The sequence below is a fragment of the Myotis lucifugus genome, unplaced genomic scaffold, assembly GCF_000147115.1.
Source record: "Myotis lucifugus unplaced genomic scaffold, Myoluc2.0 scaffold_0, whole genome shotgun sequence".
In the NCBI taxonomy this organism is placed as follows: domain Eukaryota; kingdom Metazoa; phylum Chordata; class Mammalia; order Chiroptera; family Vespertilionidae; genus Myotis; species Myotis lucifugus.
The window spans coordinates 14809838-14832278 of record NW_005871048.1 but is presented as its reverse complement, the minus strand read 5'-3'; the positions used below and the strand labels follow the sequence as shown (position 1 = coordinate 14832278).

Sequence of the window (22441 nt, the reverse complement as noted above, 5' to 3'; positions counted from 1 at the left end):
GGTTTCACTTTATGACCAAACATATTTTTTCACAAATATAATGGGGTGGGGGAGGAAACTGCATATTTTTAAAAATTGAAATTGTTTAGAGATAAAACACAAATGCTAGTGTCTTTAACAGGCAACAGCAACTTTTTTCCTCTAAAGCAGGGGTCCTCAAACTACGGCCCGCGGGCCACATGCAAATACAAATATTGTATTTGTTCCCGTTTTGTTTTTTTACTTCAAAATAAGATATGTGCAGTGTGCATAGGAATTTGTTCATAGTTTTTTTTTTAAACTATAGTCCGGCCCTCCAATGGTCTGAGGGATAGTGAACTGGCCCCCTGTTTAAAAAGTTTGAGGACCCCTGCTCTAAAGTCAAACATCATCCCCAGTGAAGCTTTTGTGGAAATGTTACCTCAACTTTATTAAAAAATAAGAACGAGTTTAAATATAGACACTGGACTAGCCCCGTCTGTATTTTCAAATCCACATTCTTTATCTGAAGCACCACATCAGGGACCTCCATGACCCTGCATGTTTTCCAGTTCACAGTACATGGAACCAGTTTCTCTTTTTAATTTTATTTGCTCAGAGCAGCCATATGCAGTAGCCATCGACGCCCAAACCTTGGGAGGAACCTTTTCCTACAAGGCCTGTCACAGCTGTCCAAAGTTTCTCCTCAATGAGAATCATGCTGACATGCTCTATAGATGGGGAAGAAAATCAAAGCACCTGGTAGAGGTTTCATGCGATCTATTCATATTCACTGTGCTCCAAACCTGCTTTGGATGCCATCAGTCAACTTTGTGCATGTTGGGCAGTTGGTGGTCTAGGAGAGGGTCTCAATTTGAAGAACTGTTGTTGGATGCCCCAGAGGTTGAGGTGATAGCAGCTTCAGCAGGGCTACTAATGGTGACTGACTTTTGGATGTGAGGCTAGCTGCTGGACATCAACGTGGTTCTCCTCTTGGTAGGCCAAACATTCTCAGATAAATGCTTTTGCTGTAGGCGTTACTACTGGCATTGGCGGAAACTGCACTTCAGTAGCTTTAAGAATGGTATTATAGAATGTCTAGCTGGAGAACTGCAATGGCCAAAAGGCTTCCTTCCACAAAGACACTGGTAGAAGATCATACCCACTGACCAGAGGTCAACTTTTAGATCTTTGATGGTTCTTTCTCAACTACAAAACACTCTGGTGGTCAATACCAGTAGGTACCTGCACCTTGTGATGTTACATCCATGCCATCCACTGAACTGTAGCTATCATCATTCTTGATCTTGGAAAGTCCAAAATCTGTGATTTTTATCTCTCTATAAGCTCTACCATTTACTAAAAGAATATTACCTAGTTTGATGTCATAGTGTCTGATGGGAGTTTTTATTTCATTTAAAACACTCACAATCTGCATGATAATGCCTTGGGCCTCTTTCTCCGACATTAATTTGTACTGTTTCAGGTAGAAGTCCAGATCATTTCCCTCACAGTATCCCCATACTGTACAAAACAAATCAATGTCCAGTGAAAAGTAATTATACAGCTTAACTATTCTGGAATGATCTAGGTCTTTGTGACTCTGGTATTCCCTACATAGCTTGTGATAAGTCTCATCTCTCCAGTTTTTATTTAACTAGTGAATTTTCACACATACATATATTTGTTCTGTTAGATCAAATGCCTTGTAAAAGTCACTGAAACATCCTCCACCCAAAAGATGTAATAACAAATATCTGTCATTTCACATTGGATGATCTTTAAATTGTGAATTATCTTCAATATGGTTTTGGGTGTTTTTTTAGATCCATGATATATAGATTTCTAATCCTTTCTAGCCCTGCATGGATCTCTGCTTCCCCCTTTATAAGACAATCACCTAATCTGAGTTTGAAGATTTCTTCTTGTTCATGGTGTTCTGCTAATGCTAACATTTCATTTTCAGCTCCCTTGGTCTTGCTTTCTGCTCTTTGGTTACTGGAGGGACCTGTCCCAAGGCAGGAGGGTTCTGCTTTGCTAACATTTTCCATTGTCTTTCTATCTCTTCCTCTGTAAATTTATCCTACCTGTTGCTTGATAAGGTTCTGAAAAGCATAACCCACTGTCCATTGTTCAGTGAAAGAAGCCCCATGTCAGACAGTGGTAGCTTGCCACAATGCCAAGCCGTCTTGCATGCTCTGATCTCTACATGTCATCTTCTCTTGTTTTGACTTTTTCAGAAGGAGTTTCTTGCTCATTGTCACACATCCATTTAATCATTCTTTGTATTTCTCTAGCATTTTTTGCTATTCATCAATCTGTGGTCTCAGATTACAATTGGCTCTTAACAAATCATCTGTTTTCCTTCCTTCTTCTCTAAGTCAGAATTCTTACTGTTTCCTAGTACAGATATTTTTTTTCTTGTGAGGTCAGACTGGGTCTGTCTCTGCTGGGTGGAGATCTGTTTCTGGAGCTGCAGGAATGCTCTGTTACCAGATCCTGTAGAAGAGGGACTGTTTTGCTGAGCTGAAACCAAAGTGAAGCAGAGGCCAATCACCCTCCGTGTCAGCTGCTCTGTGTGGAGCCAAGGTTTTGCTAGCACCACTGACATCAGGGTTGGCAGAGCAGACTGCTCCTCCGGTACCTCCTTTGCAGCACTGCCATCTAAACCATAGAAGGGCTCTTCTACTCACCTGGTAAGGGATCGGATAAGGAATGGTGCTGTGAGGATCGTGTAACTGGGGGAACACTTCTGCCAGGGCTGGCTCCTGGCCCACTTCTCCCAGCAAACTTAAAGCAACCACTAATTTTATGTTCCCTAGCAGTGTCTCTCCCTTGGCTAATTTCATACGGTTCTGATTTTCTTTTCTGGTTCACTGGTCATCCTGTTATTTCTTAGAAGCCTCTACTTTATCACTCACGGACCCCACGCTGCACAGGCTCTGGTTTGAAGACTCACTACTGAGTGCCCCCTTACTAACACCATCTCCAGTAAACCTGGCCTCTAATCATTCCTGCCATCATGGGTCCAAGCTTTGCAATTCTTCCATAATATCTACTGCCACTCCCTGCTGCTCCCTGGCTGCCCACTGCTCTGCTCTGCCCCTGGGCAGACCTGGGGTGGAGCTGGGCCTCTCCTGAGTGTCTTAACCCCCTTTCTCACCCGCTCCTAGGAAGCTGCTGTGGGGGCCAGGCTGCACAAGAGAGCAGCAGTGGGGAGAGGTCTTGGACCAGCCTCCTGGCACCTAAAAGAAGGAAACCTTGCTTTTTAAAAAGGTTTATTCCACTGAATATTCTTTTATTCCCTGGGAAATATTCCATTCTTAACATTAGGGTACAGGAGACAGGACAATGAGTTGAGAATGCCCATCTCTGTGTTGTGACATTTCTGCTCATGACCTTCTGCCAACCTTGGCCTTCAGAACTTACTGGGGCTTCCAGATGGCTTTACATGTTAACTCAAGTGCATCCCCCTTCCTGTGTTAAGCCTTGTAGATGGTGAGTCATCTGAATATGCACTGGAGGCATATGCTATACTTCCAGATGGGTCTGCAAGTTCCTGGTGATGACAGGGTGCTCCACCTGACAGATCACGGGGACCCCATCCTTGTGCATCTTCAGTATCAGCTGAATAGCCACAGGGAATAGGTCTGACCACTCTTCCGCCTCCAATTTACTTTTGAGCTCCTTGTTCCCTTTCAACCATCTGACAGTCTGGCTGGTTTGCTGGCCATGGCAGTGCAATTGACTTCAGTCTCCTCACCTTCCACGCATCTAATCTGGATATCAACCATAAGATTACATGGTGGGACCCGTACTGTGGTTGTGGTATAACTTTCTGGGGGGACAGGATAGGTTAGTGTAGAGTTGGCAAAAGTATTGAGACATTTGTCAATGACACTTTGAGTTCACTGCTAGAAAAATTCAGCAACTGAAACCTACTGTCCTTCAAAGGCCTGAAGTTTCTGAAATAAATGGTCTGCCTGCTGGGATTCAGTAGCTGATGGTTGCAACTTCTCCCTCAATAACTGCCATGTCTTTTGTAAATAAATTCTGTCCATCACCAGGTTTGCTGTGGCTTCTGTAAAACCCTCATGGTAGGACTTCCATTCAGTTAGATTTCAGGTGGTTCTGAAAGATGGTTGTCAAAGCTTGCGATTTTTTATAAGAAGAATACTCAGATCATTTTAAACCAGTTTTCTTAAACATTCCTTATTAGAAATGAATTATGTTTCAGGTTCGTAATGTGTTTTTTTTTTTAAATTAACAAAAGCTGCCTCCTGGCTAATTCCAGCAGGCATGCTGGAATACCGTGTGCATCACTGTTATCAGGTACGGCATTTTGCACCTAAGATTAAAACAAACCTTAAAATCTCTACCTCATCAGTAAAGAAATCAATTATTAAAGGATATTAGTACAGAAAACAACTTTCTCTTCAGACACCATGGCCTCTGATGGTGCTGCAAATTAGTAAATTAGCTAAGAGCTAATGGATATAATTCTGCAAATTTTCTCCATTGATTTTAGTGTCTGCCTTGATCACTTTCCAAAACCTGACAAAGAGCAATAATATATGGGGACTTAGAAGAGGCTGGTGGGTATATATTGGATTATAAGTCCCCAGATGTTTGAGTAAACTGCTCTTGCTCCCCATCTCGTAGTTCCAGAGACAGGCTTTTATCCTACACCTCCACCAACCACTTGAGCTAAGCTAGGTCCATCAGAGTCCTATGACTATTACAAATCAGAACTAAAGAAAGAATACTATCCTTTTTGGTAATAAATTGTTGTGTGGCTGAGGGCCACAATTCCAGATACAAAGGAAAGGCCATCCAAGTGTGATTTCAACTCAGAAAACATAGACAGATGAGAGAAACTTTTGAGCCCCAAGACAACTTCTGTTATTCCCATGGTTCATGTAAATTAGCCAACAAATTGTTCTATTTTTATTTTGTCAGAAGCTAATTTTAGTTTGGTTTAACCACTGCAGCCAAAAGAATGGAAACTGTTCCCAAAAAATGCCTTAAATCATACTGACAACTTACTCGATGACATGACTTGAATCTTTTGTATATTTTTATTACTTATTCACACCCAGTAAAGGACTCAGCATATAGCAATTGCTTGATAAAATATTCTGGTTTGTTTTCACTAAAAAGAAAGACTCTAATCATTGGAGGCCACAAGGCAGAATCGTGCAGACTTGGCGGGCGATGAGATAGTCTTGGTCAAGGGAAGATAGTGTGTTGTTCAATTCATTCTGCACAGTTTAAGGCACAGTCCTGGCCTTAGTTACAGAATACCAGACCTCAGTAAATACAGTTCCAAATCAATGTCCTGTAAATTAAAAGCTCCTTAAGTGTTGTTAAATTGTTATAAATCTTTTTTTTCTTATTAAACCTGGGTAATGTCACAGTGACCTTACTAAATTGAGTACAGCTACTTAGTACTTATTTAAAGACTTGAGATATATGATAAATAAATACGGTTGTTGTATGATTTCTGTAAGTAGGAATACAGTCTGCTGAACTAATGACCAGGGAATCATCTCACAAGACCAAATCCTGAAGAGGTCAGTGACCGCTGGCCAAAGATGTGTTTACAGAGGCCATTTATGAACAAGATTTAACTCCAGATCAACATCCTCAGGACCTGACCTTTATTCTTTTTCCTCATTCAAAGGCTTGTAGCTAGCACTTGGCTTCTTGCCTCCTTACCAAGGCATGCTGATTTTCCAAAAGATAAATATTAATATAGCCTAGAAAACACAAATGCTCTGCAGAATGCAAAAGCTAAGAGACATTATTAGTTTGTAAATTTGATGAGAGCTTCCAGAAGAACTACTTTAAAAGCCATAGTCCCAAACTCATAACACTTAAGAATAGAAAGAGGAGCTAATAGTACATGAGCTAATAGGAAAAAAAAGTATAGGAGCGTATTAATGGAAAAGAAGAGGTGGGAGAGTGTGTTGATAGGCAAGAGAATATGCTGTACACGCATGCATTGCATAATGACGTTTCCATCAACATGGACCGCATATATGATGGTGGTCCCATAAAATTATAATGGTGCTGAAAAATCTCTATCCTAGTCACATCATAGCCATTATAACTTCTTGCACAAAAATTACTTGTTTGTGGTGATGCTGGTGCAAACAAACCTACTTCCTACTAGTTATATAAAAGTATAGCACATATAACTATGTACAGTAACATAGAAATTGATACTGATATTAAACGACTATGTTACTGGTTTATGTATTTACTACACTATATTCCTTATCATTATTTTAAAGTGTACTCTTTCTACTTATGAAAAAAGTTTGCTTCCAAATTTACAGGGAACTCATACAACTTAACAAAAGGAAGATAAACAATCCAATCAAAAAGGGGGCAAAGGACCTAAATAGACATTTTTCGAAAGAGGACCTACAGACGGCCAAGAGACATATGAAAACATACTCAAAGTCACTAATCATCCAAGAGATGCAAATCAAAACAACAATGAGGTACCATCTCACACCTGTCAGAATGGCTATCATCAACAAACAACAAGTGCTGGTGAGGATCCGGAGAAAAAGGAACCCTCATGCACTGCTGGTGGGAATGCAGACTGCTGAAGCCACTGTAGAAACAGTATGGCATTTCCTCAAAAAATTAAAAATAGCACTCTCATTTGACCCTGTAATCCCACTTCTAGGAATATATCCCAAGAAAGCAGAATCACCAATCAGAAAGGATATATGCACCCCTATGTTCATAGCAGCACAATTTACAATAGCTAAGATTTGGAAACAGCCTATGTGCCCATCAGCAGATGAGTGGATTAAAAATGGTGGTACATCTATACAATGGAATACTATGCTGCTGTAAAAAAGGGGAACTCTTACCATTTGCAACAGCATGGATAGACCTGGAGAGCATTATGCTAAGTGAAATAAGCCAGTCAGAGAAAGATAAATATCACATGATCTGACTTGTTTGTGGAATATAATAAACAACATAAATTGATGAACAAAAATAGAACTGGAGACAACGAAGCATCGAACAGACCATCCAACCTAAGAGGGAAGGCGGAGAGTGGGGCGGGGGGACTTGTATGCATGCATATGAGTGTAATCAATGGATACAGATAGTAGGGGGAGTGAGAGCATGTGCTGGGGGGTTGGGAGCAGCCGGGAGCAGGTCAATTGGGGGGGGGGGGGAGAAGGAGACATATGTAATACTTTAAAAAATAAAGAATTTAAATTTAAATAAAAGTTTGCTGTAAACAATATGCCATGTTACACCGGCAGCAGCCTCATATATCTCATGCTTACCATGTCTCTTTGATTGTATCTTTTTATCTTATGCTTGATTTAATCTTGTTATTTTATACATTTAGTGTAGACTAAGTGTATAGTATTTATTAAGTCTACAGTAGTATGTAGTAATGTCTTGGGCCTGTAATGTCACTCACTACTCACTCACTAACTCACCCAGAGCCACTCCCAGTCCTGTAAGCTCCATTTATGGTAAGTGCCCTGCACAGGTGAATCATTTTTTAGTTTTTATAACATAATTTTACTCTACCTTTTCTACCTTTAGGTAATTACAAATGTATTTCATTGTGTAAAAGTGTCCACAGTGTTCAGTACATTAACATGCTGTACAGGTTAATAGCCTCGGAGCAACAGGTGTAACATATACCCTAGGTGTGTAGTAGGCTACACCATCTAGGTTTGTGTAAATGCACTCTGTGATTTTCACACCGTGATGAAACTATCTATTGCTGTTGTTATGTTAGTACAATAACAGCAGCTATAATTATTTAAGCAATTAGTGCATGGAAAATGCTCTACATATCTCAACAACTCTACAATATACTTATGTAGAATTGCCCCCACAAACAGGGAAGAATGCTGAGGGTGATAAGGTTAAATGATTTGCCAGAGGTTATGTAATTAGTAAGTGGCAGAGCTGGGGTTCAGTTAGTCAGCATTTTAATTGCTCTTATTCCTTGTCCTTGGAGAAAACTGCTGCACTCCCTTTCCCTGCCCCTCTAGGTGCCTATGTTCCACTTCAGATCTACCTAATTCAGAGGTTAGGTACTTTCTATTCATCAAATTCTAAGTTTCCCAAATAAACATAGGTCCCTTCTACTCTGTCTACAGATACACCTCATCAATAGAAAGGAAATGGGTTTTTAAAAAAAGAATTCGAGGTGTTGGTTTATTCTTTGTTCTTCATACTCTCATCCCACTATACACATTCATAAGTATATACAAATACATGGCCATATCCTTCACATTTAAAGTGGCAGGACAGCTATTTGCCTAGGGAAACATTTACAGATAGAAGAGCTCATTCAGCAGCAGTTACAGGTCTCACAGTCAGAGCACAGTCAATGACTTGGGACTTCAGACCAGTGGTCCTTCAAGGTCAAAAGTTTTATCTCCAACAGAATATGAAGGACTACACTATAGTTAGCCTGCTGCCCTCCTTGACAAATGCCACTCCTAACTGGTGTCCATCCCCCCATTATCTAAGACAGGGGTCCTCAAACTTTTTAAACAGGGGGCCAGTTCACTGTCCCTCAGACCGTTGGAGGGCCGGACTATAGTTTTAAAAAAACTATGAACAAATTCCTATGCACACTGCACATATCTTATTTTGAAGTAAAAAAACAAAACGGGAACAAATACAATATTTGTATTTTCATGTGGCCCGTGGGCCGTAGTTTGAGGACCCCTGGTCTAAGAGAACTAACTGGTATCCATCACCCCACTGCCTAAGACATTTCAAAAAGAAGGTGCCTAATCAATAGGTGCAGAATAATTTGAAAGATTTAAGATTTACCTAAACTTTTCTTGAGCCCATGTTATAAAGTGCCAACAGGAAACAAATGACCTGCTCCAAGAGTTTATTTTTTTAAAATATATTTTATTGATTTTTCACAGAGAGGAAGAGAGAGGGATAGAGAGTTAGAAACATCAATGAGAGAGAAACATTGATCAGCTGCCTCCTGCACATCCCCTACTGGGGATGTGGCCGCAACCAAGGTACATGCCCTTGACCAGAATCGAACCTGGGACCCTTGAGTCCGCAGGCCGACGCTCTATCCACTGAGCCAAACCGGTCAGGGCTGCTCCAAGAGTTTAAATGAAGAGAGCTTATTACCAGACACATCGACACCCAGGAAGTTTCACCAGTGGGAATCTGCTATATCTTGTAGGCCTGAGGGCAAGCAGAGGATGATATTACTAGAGCTAGTAAGAGTTGGAGTCAGGAAAGGCTCCACAGTACAAGATGCATCTTACCTATATTTCCATCCACAGTACAAGATGCATCTTACCTATATCTCCATCCAGAGTATAAGATGCATCTTACCTATATCTCCATCCACAGACCTGAGCAGAAGCCAGAGAGTAAAGAAGTCTAGTGATGCCATCCATAGGGGTCAGGCTTCCAGGGCTCAGAGCAGAGAAGGAAACAGACTGGATCTTTAGAAATCAATGCTGGGGGACCCATGTTTTCAGTGGGAGGTGGGTCTTATTTTATTACCTAGTGAGGTGGGTCTTATTTTATTACCTAGTGCATAGGAAGTAGAACAAAAGATATTTTCATGCAATAATAAAATTTCAGACTTTTATTCTCAGGTTGAGGACACCTAACTTTTCTTCTACTTTTCCCAGATAAATTGTCTACAAAGCTGTGTACTTAAAGATAATAAATATAGGCCAGAGATAACACAGGGCCACTTTTGATCACTTTTATTACTTTCCCCTTTATTAAAGACATTTTCCCATCTAAAGGAAAATAGTGTATAGTGTAAAGAGGAATTTGTAGTGAGAAATAAGTTTCTAGTCAAAAAGAATGTTTTAAAAAAATGCAAGCAGTTGGTAACATGATATGATTCTAATGGCATAAAAATCTCCCCAATCAGCCTGTTACTTAGCTGATATTCCTCCCGCCTATTCCCTCTTTAAGGTCCTTTTAACCGTAACTCAATAATGCTAATGTAGGGACCCAACAGAAAAGAATATTTCAACAGAGAGGGATTTTGAATGAGTCTATTTTGATAAGATAGGAGGCCAGGTAAGTATTCCCAAGAGAAAATGTCTAGGCATATCATGGCAGAGAGAACTGTCTGAATTGGACTGCACCCCAGGGCTTGTCCTCTCTTCCCTTGGTCTCCCTCAACTGACCTGCCAAGGTAATGCATCATAGTCACCATGCTCAAGTGTGAAGGGCAATGGTGTTGCCTCAAGATGATTCCTGTTCGAGACATCTGAAAATTCATGTTTTTTAAATATGAAAAATTTTTGTCTCTAGAAGGCACATACACTCTTCCCTACATAAAGATGATATACTGACAGTAGGTTCCAATGGCTAGACCAGTGATGGCGAACCTTTTGAACTCGGCGTGTCAGCATTTTGAAAAACCCTAACTTAACTCTGGTGCCATGTCACATATAGAAATTTTTTTTATATTTGCAACCATAGTAAAACAAAGATTTATATTTTTGATATTTATTTTATATACTTAAATGCCATTTAACAAAGAAAAATCAACCAAAAAATGAGTTCGCGTGTCACCTCTGACACGCGTGTCATAGGTTCGCCATCACTGGGCTAGACCAAGACAAAGCCCAAACTCCTGTAGTAAACAAGGAGTGGGACAGCACACTCAGGTAACAGGCCTGGGACAAGTAGCTCAGAGTGACCACAGCAACTGTCCTGATTCTCCATATCCTTGGGATGGTTTCCTTGAGAAGCATGTGTGGAGAAAGTGGGAAGGTTGCCAGACTTCCTCCAATTCACTTTTTACTATGGTTTACACCAGTGATGGTGATGAGACGGGCCAAAACATAGTTGAGCTGTCTCCTATCCACACTCTGTCTGCCCGGCACAAGAAGCATCATAGCAAACTGCACACACTTCAGATGTGTCTAACCAGCAGCTAGGAAGATACAGTTACTTCTTTATGTCAAGTAACTTTGCCTCTGTTTATGAAACTTCAGATTTCATTACCTTTTGTCAAACTATAAATTCATATTAACTTTCCTTCAACCCAACCAAATCCTCAAAGTTCAACAACAGTTGTTCTTAATCCTGAAGATAAGTGTATTTATTGAATAGAGCATTAAGGCTTTACATATCTCTGTTATATATTTAGAAAAGAAGAAAAGGAAGATAATTATGAATAAGAAATGGGAAAAGATGCCCTAGCTGGTTTGGCTCAGTGAATAGATCTTTGGCCTGTGGACTGAAGGGTCCCGGATTCAATTCCGGTCAAGGGCATGCACCTTGGTTGCGGGCACATCCCCAGTAGGGGGTGTGCAGGAGGCAGCTGATCGATGTTTCTCTCTCATCGATATTTCTAATTCTCTATCCCTCTTCCTTCCTCTTTGTAAAAAAATTACTAAAATATATTTTTTTAAAAAAATAAATGGGAAAAGAAAGACACAAGAGGAAAATAAATCTGCAACATAATACAATATCCTTTCATTCAGGTTCAAAAACAAGTTTTATTCACCCTGAACTCATAAATACCTTCAAAATAAGGGAAATGAGTAAAGCCTTATTAAATATGATTTCTAGAGCCAATGTTTACTTTGACTACTGTCCAATCAGTCAATATAGAAATCTGAAAGTAAAACTGGAAAATTCTCCAGAGAGAAAAAACTAAAAGGTCAAAATACATAGTCTATTCAATAAAACCTAGACATACTCTCCTGGCCTATCACAGATACAAAAGAAAGAGTCCCCTAAAGGCATTGGAGAAGAGAAACTTTAGAAGCTGTATAATTATGTTCAAATATTCAAATGTTGTTATATGACAGAAAACATAGACTTAGTCTACACAGCTGCAGAGGCAGAATGATGAACAAGTAAATTTTTCCTGGAACACAAGACAGAATTTCTTAACATTTCAAACTATTCAATGCTGAGTTCTCCATCACTAGAAGTGTGGAGCAGAATTTGGATATGAAGACTCAGGGAGCAAAGATTCCTATACTATAAGGAAGCTTATGAACAATGATATTTAAACCTCCCACCCCGCAAAAAAACTGAGTCTCAAGAATAATCTACTCATATTTGCAGGTTTTAGGGGTTGTGTGTTTATTTAAGACTTTTAAAGATAATTTTTAGATTTACAGCAAAATTGTGAGGAAAGCATCTTACCCCTACATATGCATAGCCTCCCTAATTATCAACATCCCCCACCAGAATGATAATATGTTAAACTAATGAACCTATATTGACATATTATAATCACCCAGAAAACAGTCTACATTAGGGTTCACTTTTGGTATTGTGCACTTTATGGGTTTGGACAAATGTATAATGACATGCATCCATCATTTTATGATATCAAAAGATTAAATAAAAATCGCTGTGCTCTGTTTATTGATTCCTTTCGCCCCACCCCAACTCCCTGTAACCATTGATCTTTTCACTGTGCCCATAGCTTTGCCTTTCCTACAATGTTAGATAGTTGGAATGACACAGTATGTAACCTTTTCAGATTGACTTCTTTCACTTCATAATATTTATTTAAAGTTCCCTCATGTCTTATCATGACTTGACATCTCATTCTCTTTCAGTGTTGAATAATATTCCATTGCCTGGATGTACCACAGTTTATCCATTCATCTACTGAAGAACATCGTGGTTGCTCCCAAGTTTTGGCAGTTATAAAGTTGCTATAAACATCAGGGAATAGGTTTTCATGTGAACATAAGTTTTAAACTCCTTTGGGTAAATATCAAATCACGTGACTGCTGGATTACACAGTAAGAGTGTTCAGATTTGTAAGAAACCACCAAACTTGTCTTCCAAAGTGGCTGTACTATTTTGCATTCCCACCAGCAACAAATGGAACTTCCTGTTATACGTCATCCTCACCAACATTTGGTATTGTCAGTGTTTCTGGATTTTGGCCATTCTAATAGGTGTATATTGGTATCTCATCATTGTTTTAATTTGCATTTTCCTAGTGACATATGATGTGGAGCATCGTTTCCTATGCATACTTGCCATCTGTACATCTTCTTTGTTACAGTATATGTTGAGATCTTTGGTTCATTTTTTAATTAGGTTGTTTGTTTTTGCTTGTTGGGGTTTATAAAAGTATATTTTAGTAGAAAATATTTTTACACCTTTAACCATATCATGATAAACTTGGCTGTCAGGCAATCAGAGCATCCTATTTACCTAGTATCTGTCCATTCGAATTGTTAAAATACGGAGAAAAGTTACTCAGGCCAAAATCTTGGTGTCACTGCCAAATTTGCTTTTTAATCTCATACCTCAGATCCAATCAAATAGCAAATTCTATTGACTCCATCATCAAAATAAATCCAGTATCTGTCCACTTCCCATCTGTCAATTATTTTAACCTTCATCCAAGTCACTACCGTCTCTTACTTGGCTTGTGTAAAGAAAGAGACTTTGGGATTGGTCTCCCTTCATCTCACCTTGCTCCCATATTGAATATTCTCAACATGGCAGCCAGAGAAAGCATTCCAAATAAATACCTTGTTATTCCTTTCTTGGCCCAAAGCTTTGCCACAGTTTTCTTTTTCACACAACCACATCTGGCACACATTTAAGCACTCAAAATTTGCTGATTAAATCTTTTTATAGGCTTCCCAGGAGATTTTAGGAAAAGATTTTTTAAAAACACTGATCTATGAAAAGAAAGGGTTGCTTAATGTAAAGAAATCTGGGGTTAAATAGACTGTTTACTCTGTTAAGATATTAAAGGTTTATAAATATTTGAGTATCATCATACAAAAAATGTATAAAATATAACACTTATCAAGTCTTCTATAAAACATTTTCTCTGGTTTTAGTTCATACTATTGTTTGTCTTATAAAGTAATATAAATTTTCTTTTTTTAATATTTCTTCTCTCTCTAAAAACATTTTTTAATACTGGAAAGGAACATATATCCATTTACAAAACTGAGGACCCAAGGGACTGAGGAAAGATCTGAATACTTAGAAATCCTGGGGAAGGGAAATCCAAAGGTGAATAATTTGGTTATAAATTAAAATTTAGAGTAAATCCACACCACCAGAATCTAGAAGGCACATTTAATTAAGTTATTGTGTCAATGATAAATATACTAAAGTTGGTAATTGCACTATGGTTATGTAGGGTGGTATTTTTATTTATTTATTTTTAAAATATCTTTTCACTGACTTTTTAAAGAGAGGGAAAGGAGAGGGACAGAGAAACATCGATCAGAGAGACATTGATCAGCTGCCTCCTAAATGCCCCCCATTGGGGATGGAGAGAGCCCACAACCCAGGTATGTGCCTTGATTGGGAATTGAACTGGCAACCTCTTGGTGCATACAACAATGTTCAATTAACTGAGCCACACAGACCAGGGCTGTAAGATAATGTTTTTAATCAGAGGAAATACTCACTGAAGTATTTAAGAATAAATGGCCATGATGCCTGCAACTTACTTTCAAGTATTGTGTATGTGTGTGTAATATTACACAACTATAGCTAATTCAAACAGGCACAGGACCAGACAGGTCTGATGCCCATGAGCTGCAGCAGGAGTTGGAACAATAAGCAGAATGCTTGGCACATGCAGCATGTCCAGTGAGCATAAGAAGACACAGAATATTTTTGTATTATCTGACATAGATAATCCTGCTTGACTCTAAGTATTCACTTCCCCTTTATGTCTTAGAAATTGAAGTATGAATCTTGGTTGAACACTTGACAGAATATATTTCCAATCCTTCCATGGAAACTAACTAGATTTATTTAAGAGCACAAAAAAGTATTCTTTCTGGAGACCACTGGAAATACAAAAGCATTGTAGAAGATTCTGGACTGATACCTAAGAGTTATTATTTTTAATGTGACCCCTTTTTTAAATTTCTTGAGTGAAGACTGAAGAAATTTAGTTTGTATTATAAGAATTAAAAATAAAATGATCAAACTCTTGGATGTGACAGATTTCTTTCATATCATCTGAGATAGATATTTCTAACAGACTCTGAACATTTCTTCTGCCTTTATTTCTTAGGAATTGAAGAGTGGATCTCAGTTAAACAGTTGATAAAATAGATCTATACATATTTATATACAAAATATATCTATATATATTTCCAATCTTCCCTTGCAGCTAGATTTAGCCATGTAACTAACATTTGGCCAATAAAATGAAAGTGGAAATGTGTGTGAGACTTCTAGGGTCTCCTTAACCAAATATTAATATGATGCCTAGTGCCTCAGCTGCCATCTGGGGCCATATGCAGCATGTCAAGGCCAGGGTAGCAAGATTGAAAGAACCAAGGTTTCTGATTAACATGGTACTACTCTACTAGTCCTGTACTCCTTGCATCCAGACTTCCAGGGAAATAAACTCCTGGTTATTTAGAATTTTCTTTATTTGCAACTAAATCTAACCTTAATTAATGCAGATTCTTTCCCATCACTAAATATGGTACACTTATTTTCCACAATCACAAGGTTTTCATCGTTCAGCCTGCTTGGTCCATTATGAGAAGCCACAGGGAATCTGGCAAAGATTCTGCACTAGGCTCAAGTTTTGCAGGCAAAGCTGGATTATACTAGGCAGCATTTGCCCCAACTCGTTCTTGGGTCAACAAATTCACTGGAGTCTGACCTGAGGTTAGTTCATACTAATCATTATCATATATTTCAACCCACTGATTTTTTTCAATTTCTAAAGTAGAATAGTTTGATTCCTTCCTCAGAGAAGTATAACAATAGCCTGGCCTCCACTCACAAATATTTGCAAGGGTCTGGCTGGGTATTAGTAATGATTAGAGTCCATGGATATTTTTCTCCAAGTGCCCATGTTGGCATGAACGGTAAATACTAAGAAAAGAATGATCAGACTTGATGTACACTGTGGTACTATCCACCAGCATAAATAGTGTCACATTTCCGGTTTCCTCCATGTGGAATTGGGAAAATCAGATGCGTTGGAATTGTAGTGTCAGCCGAAAGCAATAGCAGCCGCCACCTGGAAAAATAGGATTGGGGGACCTGACTGGAAATGAGGATTTCAACTAAAGGTCTGCAGCAAGACCCCAGTTTCCCCAGAAAGGTTATATCTGGGTGAACACCTAAATTTGTTTTGTATTTTAATGGTCATAAAATAAATAAGGAAAGTCAGAGAGTCTACACCCTCCCTTCTGAATCACCTCTATCTAAATGTCATTGGTGAAGATATTATAATTCAATATTTGAGTTAAGGTAAAACACTGTAAATCTTACTTATCAGGTTATGACTCGGTGTAGGGAAATTTGAATAAACCTGTGGTAACATAACAGAAAATAAATTTATAATACTGCTAAGGCAAACTGCTGGGAATTAAAATGCATTGTTCTTAGAAAAAATGTCATTTATCAATTAAGGGTGACTAAGAGACCTTCCTGAATAGAAACTGAAGCCATGGTTGATACAATTTCCTTTCGTTTTGTTTCTTGTATCCCCTAGTTAATGTCTCACATAGGAATATTGATGGCCAAGTCAGAAAATAAATGGAGGGTTTTGAGAAGGCTCAGCACCTAATCATGTCCCTGGCCTGGCTCTGTTTCTCTAATCCCCTTCCCAAATCCCTCACTTTCGCTGGAATCTGAAACTGCTCCTGAGTTTTGTCTTGGGGAGGCTGCATTGCTCCAGACCTTCCCATTTGGCATAGCTACTCACCAGTACTCTGCACCATGTGAGTTCTACCCATGCAAGAGGACCTTCTTCAACAAAGAAATAAAAAATAATTCCAATAATATACTTAGGAGGAGGTGAATCCATCTTAAGAAACTCATTTGGGCCCTAGTCAGTTTGGCTCAGTGGATAGAGTGTCGGCTTGCGGACTGAAGGGTCCTGGGTTTGATTTTGGTCAAGAGTACATACCTCAGTTGAAGGCTCCTGGCCCTGGTCAGGCACATGGGGGAGGCAACCAATTGATGTATCTCTCTCACATCGGTGTTTCTCTCTGTCTCTCCCTCTCCATTCCATTCTCTCTAAAAATCAATGAAAAAAAATATCCTTGGGTGAGAATTAAAAGAAGAAAGAAAGAAAGGGAGAGAGAGAGAGAGAGAGAGAGAGAGAGAGAGAGAGAACAAAGTAGAGTGTCACAAGCCAAGGTGTTAAGGAAGTGGAGTATCAAGTAGTTTTTGATTCAAACTGTGAGGAACATGGGGACACCAAAGGTCAATTCTGTTAGATGTTGGCAGCAGTCTACTGGCTTCAAAGAAGGTCGTAAATGGGTGGCCATTGCTAAATCTGGGCAAAAGTCTTGGTGGTGGTGTTTTGAGGGGTTGTTTTCTCCCCCAAATACAGTATAATTTATTTTGCCTTGGTTGTTGTTGTTTGAATTTGAATTGTTTGGGCATATTTCTCCACTGCCTCAGTCACCATCACTTTCTATTTTCTATACCAGACCCATTCCACCAATATACAGGGTATCCCAAAAAAGTGTATACATACTTTAACATCTGATAGCTCAATTTTGATAATGAAATATATTTTAATAAATAATGCCCTTATAATTATTCCAAGTGTGTGTATACATTTTGGGGACATCTTATGTGTACTTTAAGTTTTCTATAGGTATTTGAGTTGGTAACCTTTTGCCTTTAAAAATGCACACTGCTATGACAGAAAGTTTTAGTCATTCATGCAATAAAATTTGTTCACTTACTAACCAAAAGTTCTATTCTCAATGTATTAGATTTAATCTTAACAATATCATAACTCAATGTGTGGATTCCATTTTATGTGGGTGGACACCTTATTTCATTTAAGGAAGGCCTAAGCTAGCTTTTCCTCTGAGAAAAATGATACTCAGTAACCCATGGTCCATTATCAATGCTATGAAATAATGCTGACAAATTGTTTACAAAGAATGATTACTGCTCCCTTTTCGTTATCGCAAAGGAAAAGCCAGTTATTTGAGACTTAAATATCACCTTCGTATGAAATGTCATTACTCACACAGGATATGCTATTCAAACCCTACTTTCATGGTTACTATGAAAGTTACTATGGTTACTATGTTTGGGGTACTGTGTTCAGTGATGGGTAATTTTTATAGGTTTTATTCTTTTAACTGCAGGTATTTCTCAGTGTCAACCCAATTTAAAATAAAAGTGTTGTTCACTCTACTAATTAATATGCAAAAATTGTGAAGTGATGATTACACAATATCAAGAGCATAATTATTCCAAGCATCGTACTAGCTCACTTTTCTAATTTTGATTCTGATTACTCTCTTATTAGTAATAAAAAGGAAGAAATTACACTAAAAATGCCCTGTAAGTAGGGGAGAGAAACATCTTAGCCACAAAATGTAAGTATAAAATCCCATACAAAATTATTTGAATAATGCATAGCATTACAACTGTAGTTAATAGTACTATATTGTATACTTAAGGCTGCTAAGAGAGTAGATCTCAAAAGATTTCACAGGAAAAAAATTTTGTAAATATGCATGGTGATGGGTGTTAACTAGATTTATTGTGGTGATCATTTTACTATACAAACATTAAATCATTATTGTTGCACACCTGAAGCCACTACTGCGTAATGTCATGTCAATTATATTTCCATTTTAAGAGTTAATTAAATAGCCATGGCCAGTGTGGCTCAGTTTGTTCAGCATCATCCCGTGCACCAAAAGGTCTCCAGTTCAGTTCCCAGTCAGAGCACACGCCTCGGTTGTGGGTTTAATAATAGAGCAATAGTTCTTCATTTTGTGTGTTTGTTTCCTTATTTTAATATATTTCCATGGCAAAGGTAGTTAGACTCTCAATTGTTCACTCCCACCTTTGTTAATTAAATTTAAACCTTACTATTCTATGAAATCCAAATGTGTTGTTTTACTCAAAAAGCAATGCAGAAAGTGAGTAAAATTGTCTCTAAATATTTTGTGACAAATAGTAAAATAGAATGTATTCCACTAAAATGGGTAATACAAGGCATCAATAAGTTTTTCCACATAGTAAAATATCTATTGTAAATCAGTGTTGAAAGTTACTTTAAAAGCTAATTAATTCTCCAAAATCAAGATAGACACAGAATTCTATATATAAGATTACTCGAGTGAAGATTATCTGTCCACCCTCATACTTTTAAAAATTCCATTAGACTCTCAATCAGAAAACCATAATTCAAGTTCTGACTCATTTCAATCATTTTTCTGTCACAATTGTAACAAAATCCACTCTACCATGGTTTATAAGACCTGTCTTCATCTAGATCCCACCCTCTCCCCTCATTTGCTATCCTATGGGCACTCATTTCTTTTTCTTTTTTATTTTTATTTCATTTTTTTAAATATATTTTTATTTACTTCAGAGAGGAAGGAAGAAGGAGAGAGAGATAGAAACATCAATGATGAGAGAGAATCATTGACTGGCTGCCTCCTACACGGCCCCCACTGGGGATCAAGTCTGCAACGCGGGTATGTGCCCTGGACCAGAATCAAACCTGGGACCCTTCAGTCCTCAAGCCAATGCTCTTTCCACTTAGCCAAACTGGATAGGGCTCTTTTTCTTATTTAAAAATACATTGTTATTGATTTCAGAGAGGAAAGGAGATGAGTAAATACTAATTTGATGACCAAATGAGTGGAAGAATTAACCATAATCAATTATAATTAAAGATTGAACAAAAATATCTATAAATTATCATTATAAAATAACATATGAAATTCAATTTTTAATACCATAGAATAAGTAAAATTTTAAAATTTTAAATTTCAGAATTGAAATTTTAAAATTAAAGTTAAAATTGTCCTTTCTCCATACTTTACACCAGTCCTTTCCTTACAATAGACCATTATCTTATGTTTTCTCTTTTTGGTTTTTATTTTGATTACCTTCTTAAATCTAAATAATATTCTTATAACTGTACTTATTTATTTTTTTTAGCTTCTGGCAATATCTATTGACTCTTTGCTAGAAAGGATTTGAAATATCTTATAATGCTTCCTTATTCCTGTCATTTGTTTTTACATATATTTGTAATTATTTTTCCTACTGATCACCTTCATAACTACATAATAAATAAAAGCCTTAATTTTGTATTGTTTTACTTTCAGAGAATAACTCCTAACTATATTATATAACATGATGAAAGTAGTATATTTATACCTCTTTTTATGTATAGCTTCTTCCCCTTAACTCTTCCAAAATTCTGTTAACTATAATGTTTTTAATAGTGTTAGGTTTTCTAATATTTGCATTTTGTAATATAGTCATAACCATTTCTACTTTTTTATGATAGGTTGATTTGGGAAATCAAAAGCAAATAAACCATATAAAGAATATTACAACAGTATCTATGCATTATTCACTGCAACACTAGACAATATAATTGAATCTAAGAGAAGGATGCATGTGTCTTATTTCATGAAACCTGTTCCACTTGAAAGGGAATATTTCACATAGAAAGCTCAAATGGATTATCTGTAGTTATACCTCATTAATCATGCCTTTCTTTGATTTTTCTCATATTTGAACCTTTGTTTTTATAAGGACTTTTTTGCCTTTTATTTTTCTTGACTGAAAAAAAAAAATGACTTCTCTTAAATCACATCACTAAGACATTCCAAAATGTTACACACATACTATTTGTGGAAAGCTTCAATATATAAAAACTTGACCACAAGAACTGTCAATATGAGTTTTTTTTTCATTCCTACTGATTTTTGTATTCCATATTTATTTGTTTCTGATTCCTTCTTTGTCTTGGAGAGTATTTCCACATGGATTTTTTTGAGATAAAAAGCATGAGATAAAATTTTTAATGCATGCATACTTGAAAGAACTATTTTGCTTTTACATTTTATTGAAAAGGTACTAATTACTGTGGTTTTTATTCAAAATAAGTTTTTGTCATAACTTTGAGAGAATCCATTGTCTTTAAAGATCCAAGGGATGTGTCCACATCCTGCAGAGATGCTTGATTCCTCTTCCTTTGTGTGGGGTCCTATTTTCGTTGTTGCTGCTTGTTTCTTATGGAAGATTTTAGAATTTTCTCTTTATCCTTGTTTTCTAAAAGTGCATGAAAATGTGGTCAGAGGTGTGTTTTGTGATAGTTGGTCATTTTGCCTTCCCTCCTCTTCTACACTCTGTGGTCTCTTTTATTAACTTTTATAGCACTTACCTTTCTTTAGCACTGGGAACTTTTCTGCTACTTCTTCGATAATATTATTTCCTGCTCTCATTTTGAAATAAAATCTTTCATTCTAAATATATTGTTTTGACCTTGTGTCTTCTAGATTAATCTTCGAGAGCTCTCAACATTTTCTCTGATTTTATCTTATTTCTATATGTTGCTAATCTTAAACAAATAGACATTTGTTTATTTCTCCATTCTGATAATTTTCCAGAATATTGATATTTTGGAGGAACAGGAAAGAATTGCAATTCAGGACATGCAGCCTAGTAGCAAGCCACATACATGTCCAGAGAGACAATGGAAAGGAACACTGTTTTATAGACTTGGGATGAATTGTTATAAGTGAAGAATTACATTGGCTGAGCTATGGCAGCCTCCCATTGGCTAAGCTGTTACTAAGCAACAAGGAATCTTTTCTTCCTCCTGCTGAGGTAGTAAAATAGCATCACTTCCTGTCATAAATGCAAGGTACTGTCTTTTGGGGGGGGGGGGGGTCAATAGTGTGCGTTGAGTGACACATTAGTGAGAGTTTTCTCCTCCAGCCTCCTGACTCTATTTTAAATGAGGTTTCTATTTACTAATTTTCACATTTTCCACTTTTTGATCAAGATCTTTCTCCAAAAGCATTGCTGATCAAAAGTCAGGATTTCTAGATTCCATGGCCTTTTGTTCCTCCATGTAGGGAAGGACTTTTCTTGGTGTCCTGTCCCAGGTCAGAGGAAAAGTACACAGGTTTGAAATCTATTGTAGTCACAAGAAGGGGTGGGACGGAGATCTCTCAGGCATTTTCCATCTAAAGTCTGTATCTTAGTTTAAAAATGGGCAAAGGATTTAAATAGACACTTCTCCAAAGTAGACATACAGATAGCCAAGAGACTTATGAAAAAATACACAATCATCAGAGAGAGATGCAAATCATTACAGAAATGCAAATTAAAATGACAATGAAATCTCACCTCACACCTTTCAGAATTGCTACCATCAACAAATCAATAAATGATAGTGCTGGCAAGGATGTGGAGAAAAGGGAACCCTAGTACCTGGCTGGTGGGAATGCAGACTGGTGCAGCCACTATGGAAAACAGTATGGAGTTTCCTCAAAATATTAAAAATGAATCTGCCATTTGACCCAGTGACCCCACTTTTAGGAATATATCCTAATGAAAGGATTAACTAGCTAGTTTAATTAGGCAGATTTAGGGAGCTTTAGGTATAAAAATGGTCCATGGGAAGGAATGAGACCTGAAGGAGCCAGGGTGTTTATCTTGTACAGAGGATAGAGAAATGCCACAGGCAAATAGAACTACATCT

At 37.6% G+C, this 22441-nt stretch overlaps 2 pseudogenes; both read right to left on the bottom strand.

The window, feature by feature from the left end:
- Positions 1-827: 827 nt before the first annotated feature.
- LOC102434750 lies at positions 828-3008 on the bottom strand (annotated as a pseudogene).
- A 342-nt stretch (positions 3009-3350) lies between these two features.
- LOC102434440 lies at positions 3351-21176 on the bottom strand (annotated as a pseudogene).
- Between the last annotated feature and the right edge of the window lie 1265 nt (positions 21177-22441).